The sequence below is a fragment of the Castor canadensis genome, chromosome 16, assembly GCF_047511655.1.
Source record: "Castor canadensis chromosome 16, mCasCan1.hap1v2, whole genome shotgun sequence".
Classification (NCBI taxonomy): Eukaryota; Metazoa; Chordata; class Mammalia; order Rodentia; family Castoridae; genus Castor; species Castor canadensis.
The window spans coordinates 84,584,918-84,591,274 of record NC_133401.1 but is presented as its reverse complement, the minus strand read 5'-3'; positions in this window follow the sequence as shown (position 1 = coordinate 84,591,274).

The following is a 6,357-nucleotide window of genomic DNA, read 5'->3' as shown; positions in this document are numbered from 1 at the left end:
AGCCAATATTTAGTTCACCCTTCTCCTGACATTTGACAGTTGATTGCTTTCTTTGAGTTTTTAATTTATGTCTTGGGATACCACACTCTCCTTGTTTTCTTCTCAGTTTCCTCTGCAGACTTCTAGTTCCAACTGAGCTAGACCAGATGATAAAAGATTGCACTGGATTTTAAGATAAACAATGATGACATCAAGCTGATGCATCTGGTGCCTGAATGAGCCAGATGCTCAGTGGTTTGTAATCACCCTTGTGTTCCTGAATAAATCAGGCAAATACACTTTCTCCTATCATGGAACAAAGATTCCTCAACTCAGGAATCAGGAAGACACTGCTCTACCTTGACCAATCATCTCTCGCTGAAATTAATCTCAAATCTTCTTGAACTTCCTTTTTCTCTTTTGTTGCAGGAGAAGGAAAACCTCGTTTTATTCATGTGAAGGATTGAGTGACTTCAATGAGCTAGGTATAGTAAAAAGAATGTAGGGATAGGGTAAACTACTGTCTAGGAGATGCTTACAACATACAGATGATTTAAAAATACAAATAACTACAGGGCTATATATAAATGTCATGTGAATAATACATTGTTTACATTAAAGGAGTCCTGAAAAGGGAGAGTTCTGTTTTGTCTGGATGAGCATTTAAAGCTTCCCAGAGCAGGTATGGCACTTAAAGCAGAGCCTTGAAGGATGGCACTGAGGAAAAATGCATTCAGGGGGATAGGAAAGTATTAGCAAAGTCATAGAAGCTACTCATGCCCCAACTGTTAAATAAAATTTGTAGGAGGACATTGATTTGGACTAGATTCCTGTACAGAGTCCAAGAAACCAAACCCATCTGGAACCACTCATGCTAAATAGCACAGGAAGAGCCGAGTTTCAGATAGTCGTAGGTGCCGAGCCAATTCAAGTCAGGCAGGAGGCTGAGCTGCAACCCGTAAGCCATCTCTACACCTCACTTGTGTTTCCTATCCATAAATACTGCCTGACTGTGTTGCTGCAAAAGTTCTTTGAACCTGTTCTGAGGACTGCCCAATTTTAGAATCCTGCATCAAAGCCAATTAGGATCTTTAAATCTGTAATTTTGCCTTTTTGGCATAATTCAGGTCATTCTTTAGAAACAGTCTGGATAGAGTGCTGTCAATCCCACCCTAGACACTAGATGTCACAGTGGAGTTCTAGATGCTCTGCTTCATAGCTTAACTTATGCTTCTGATTCCTAGATCCTCATACCAGGTGAGGTGTACCATGAATTCCAAAGTTCATAGAAGGTTATGACTATCATTTTCAGTTTACATAATGAGAGCTGGGCTCACCTCCTCACACAGGAGAGGATACAATTATAGGAAAGGACTCGATGCTGAGAAGCAACAAAAGCTCCACTCCACCCCCATAACAACTCCTACTTCAGCTGTTCAAAACTGGGATCAACTGTGGTAGAGAACCCATCATCATTCTGTCATTGTGACTGTTCCAGTCCACTTAACTTATTAGAAATGATGTAGAAGGGAGTGTTGCATTGTCTTGAAAAGCTGTATTTATTTTGACACAAGCTTATTTAATAATTGCTTTGGGTACTGGAAATGAATAGTCTGTACTCAAGAAGCTTAGAGTTCAGTGGAAGAGACTTCACCAAATAATAAATTCTTACTTAGAGGATTTCTTAGACTTTATTGTTCTTTCACATTAAGTAGAACTGCATGCTAGTCTTTGTTGGGGTCAAGCAAAAACAACCTCAGGACTCTGAGACAGAGTGTGAAAAAAGAACTGGATTAATAAATAAAGCTCCATGATACACAGGCTGGGCTGGGAGATGAAGTTCTAGAGGTTAAACTGAAGGTTGTAGTTATTGCATTCTACAGAGTGACTGAATGAAGAACAGAGATGCAGAGAGAGAAGAGAGGGCCAAATGCAGAGCTCAGGGAGTGGCCTAATCCATGGAATAGGAGAAAAAGAATCCGGTGAGAGAATCAGAAGAGCCCTCAGAGAGAAGAGATCAGAAAATTGACTCATCATAGCCTGTACTACAATGATGAGGTATCAGAGTGAATAATTGTACCAGGATAATAGTGATGATAACGAAATCCAGTCCACAGTCTCTCCTGAATCTGCACAAACAGTACCACCTTTAGCTCAGCCCTTTTGCCGTGTTCTTTTCCCCTTCAAATGCATGAAGTCCTCACTCAGAGCAAGAGTGTGCCATCCCAATATGGTGGACATTTATTGGTTACCTTCCCTGGTGTCAGTTTATTCCCCTTTTCCTGCTGAAAGCATTGGTATTATTCCTTGAGTAATCGACCTTTCCCGCCATTTTCAGCCATGTGGATTCTCTACAATTGATTGTGACCTTCAGGTCCAGGATGCCCAGCACCTTGGTTACAGAAATTGGTTCAAAGATGGATGTGTGAATGAGTCCAAGTCAGTGGGATTGTTTTCACTGGGACTGTTGGTTTTGTTAATTTCCTTGTTGCGAACTGAATTGTGTCCCCCTACTAGTAATGTGACTGTATTTAGAGATAAGGCCTTTAAAGTTAAGTGAGGTCATAGGGTGGGGCTTTGTTGATGGAAGTGGAGTCCTTATAGGAAGAGACACCGGACAGATCCACCCCTCCTCTGTCTCCCTACCTACCTCTCTCCTGCTACCTAGCTCCCTCCCTCTTCTCCTCTCTCTTCCTGTATGCACACAAAGGAAGTCTACATCCCAAGGAGAGAGGCTTCACCAGAAACCACCCCTACTGACGCTGACCTTGTAGTTCCAGCCTTCAGAACTCTAAGGGAAAGAAAGTGTTGTTTCAGCCATCTTGTCTGTAGTATTTATTATGGGGCTTGGGCAGACTAATCCACCCTCTATAAACGTTGTAACCAGGGGCCAGACATGGTGGTGCTCAACTGTAATCCAGCTACTAGGGAGGCATAGGTGTTAGGATCAAGGTCCAAGGCCAGTCCCTGGCAAAAACGCAAGTCCATATCTGAAAAAAACTAAAGCAAAAGGGCTAGAAGTATGGCTCAAGTGCCTAGCAAGTGTGAGGCCCTGAGTTCAAACCCCAGTGCTGCCAAAAAGAAAAGAACAAATTTGTAACCAGTGCACTCAATAATACTTGTGCCTCAGCTCGGGCAGACTACAACTATCAAGTTACCATTGTGCGTTTAGGGTTTTATGAGGCAAAGACTGAAAGTTACTCACTTCCAGAGATAGGATGGCTTCTTTGAAAAAATGAACACCACCAAAAATCCGCCTTGACTAAAGTAAAGGAAGGTTTGTCCTAAGCTGAGGGCCAAGTGAATACTGAGGGAAGCAAGAAGTATCAGAGCTTGTGTGCAGTTCCTTTCTCGTCCCGGCTTCGGATCACCCCATGCCACCTTTAAATGGACTTTTCATGTGATCTGAGTACTAAGCAAGTTAGAGTTAAGATTGAATGTTTGTATCACTTATGGCTTTAACTTGCCAAGATCAGTATCTGCCCTTGTTAGTTTAAAGGATACACATATATAAAAAACAGCAAAGTCCTAAGTTTTGCAACTACCTACAAGATGGTAGGTGCTACTTAATACCTCCTGCTTTCCAGTAGCCATTACATTTTCCTTTTATTCTCTGACAGTACTACAAGTGATTGGGGCTCTTTATTCAGTCAGATGACCCAAAACTTCACTGCTTAATAAGTTGTTCACCACTTGTGAATTACATTACTCCCTTTTCTGTTGCCTTAAACTTATTTGACTTGAGTTATAGAGGGGTGAGAGAAAACTTAGGGTGTTAAGTCGAAGGGTGTCTCATCCTGCTTTCCTGTGTGTGTGCAAGAGATGCTGGCTGCCCTGAACTAATGCTTACCTTAATGTACTTTATTTTTAGGGAAACAGTTTGGGAGTACACACAATAGACAGGAAAATTGATAGGTCAGCTCCCCCAAGTAAGCAGCTATCCTCACTTCAGTAATTTGGCCCATGAACTTCCTATAGCCACGAGATGGCAGTCATTGCAAACGCTTTCTCCGAAGGCAGCCTCTGTCAGGGAAATTAGATTCTGTTGGCGGAGGTGGTAATGTGCCAGTTTCCATTAGATTAGCCCGATGTACTTTTTTTTTTTTTTTTAACATGAACTCTTAGTTATTTTAGATCGCAGTTATACCGCTTCTGGAATACTCGCTTTTCTACTTAATTCATCCGCCTCATCCTTTTCTCTGAGGAGACCTGATGACTAGTCGTTAAGAACACAACACTCAAAAATGTAAAAAATGACAGATGTCCTAATGTCAGCATCCGGGTTCAATGGCAGCTCTGCTTTGCCTTAGCTGGGACAACCTTCATCAAGCTCAGTTGCCTTTTCACACCTCAGTTTCCCTATGGACAGTCTAAGAACCTAACTTTTTTTTTTCAAATCCACTGATTTATTTATTATTGCTTTGCTGGGTGGGGGGTATATTGTGGCATTTCCAAGTGCCTAACTTGATGGGTAGCTGCTATGCTTAAATGAGGTGACACTCGTTAGCATAACGTCAGTAGACATTGACAGTATGATGTGATTATGAAGAACACTATCTCAGCTCAAATGTCACTCCCTCTGGGGACGATTGTCCCCTGCATAGAGCTCATATCCATCAGAACAACTGTAAGCTGTTTGAGGGAAGAGAGGCCTCTATCTCTTAGGCTCAGCGCAGTTTCTCCCCGCAGGCGTCACAGTGCCTGGGACACGATAGGGAGGGGGTTAGTCAAGTTTGATGAGTGAATTAAAAATGCACACTCAAATCACTAATATTAAATGCAGTTTGTTGATTTAAATGAGAATCTATAAACTTGAATGTCTTTGTGAGATCAAAGTAACTTGTAAAAGAATTAGCGTTCTTAATCCCCATTGGAAAATACTGAACACTTACTAGTGTACATGAAATAAATAACCTTGGGGCTGCACACCAAATAAGTATTTTTGGGTATTTGATACCCTCTGCAGTTTGAATTGCTTTATCACCTATGACAATGTAGGTGTCTCTCACTTGAACCAATATTTCTGTGTTGCTATTACATCTGCAGCTTACACATTTTATTCCTCTTTTTTTTTTTTTTTTTTTCCATTTTGGGGATGGAACCCTGGGCCTTGCACATGCTAGGTGACAGCTTGTGCTAGACTCACCAGGCATTTAAATGTACTGAGGATCATGGCGTGCAAAACAGGTCCATAAGAGAGGCCTGCAAACCAGAGTCCTTGTCTAAAGTGCATGTTTACTTCTTATAAACACCAATTTTATGCATTAAGTTTTCTTAAAGGAAGAGCTTCCTACATGGACTTAAAGTTTTATTATTCATTTATTTTCTGGCAGTACTGAATGGAGTTTGAACTCAGGGCCTTGTGCTTGTTAGGCAGGTGCTCTACTCTTTGAGCCATACTCCCCTTGACCTTTTTGCTTTAGTTACTTTTTTAGATAGGGTCTTGTTTTTTATTTGGGGTGATCCTCCTACATAAGCTTCCCATATAACTGGGATTCTGTGTACCACCACAACTGGCTTATTTGTTGACATGGGGGTCTCACTAAGTTTTTTTGCCCAGGCTGAGCTTGAACCTCAATCCTTCCAATCTCTACCTTCCATGTAGCCGGGATTATAGGTATGAACCACCATACTTGGCAAGAACTTTACGTTTTAAAACTCATCCTTTTATAATATTTTACCAGGTCATGAGCAGGTTTATTTGTATCAAATCTGGCACTTGTACTCCTATCCATTTTTCCCACTAGAAGTATTGGAGTGGGTAATTTCACTAACCCTTAAGCTTTAGGGTTACCAAAATGACCAACTAAGCAGGTAAGAGGGCCCAAAAGCACAGTCCTAAGAAATGCTAGAGAATTCTTTCTTGTTCGTGGAAGATAGTTTGATGTTTGCACAGTTCTCTGAAAGCATGAGAATGAGGAGGTATTCTGTGGGCCTAGTAGCCTGCACAGCCTGGAGGAGCTCCTTTTCTTCCCACTGTGATGGTAAACTTTTAGTAGAAGTGCTCCTTTCTTTGTAGGAATCCTTCTTCAGTGTTTGTGCTTAACTTTCCACTACCTGGCAGGGGGCCGGGACCTTTGCTCCATCGCAAATGAATCTGTCAACTCCCCCACCACATTGTGCAAGCTGCTGGCAGAATGTGGTTGGTCTCCTGAAACACTCCCTGAAACATGGTTCTGGAACTCCTAGGGTGTCTTCTCTCACAGCCCTACCCTCCTCGGGGGCTCAGATTACCCAAGCAGCTGGGGAGAAGCCTGGATCCTCCCCCAAGCATGCTTCTTTGGCAGTTCTGAGCTCTGGGCTTTTGGCATGAAAGTCATGCTCTTTCATTCCATGTTAAACCAGAGCTGAAATATCTCTTGGGGGTGAGCAAGCCAT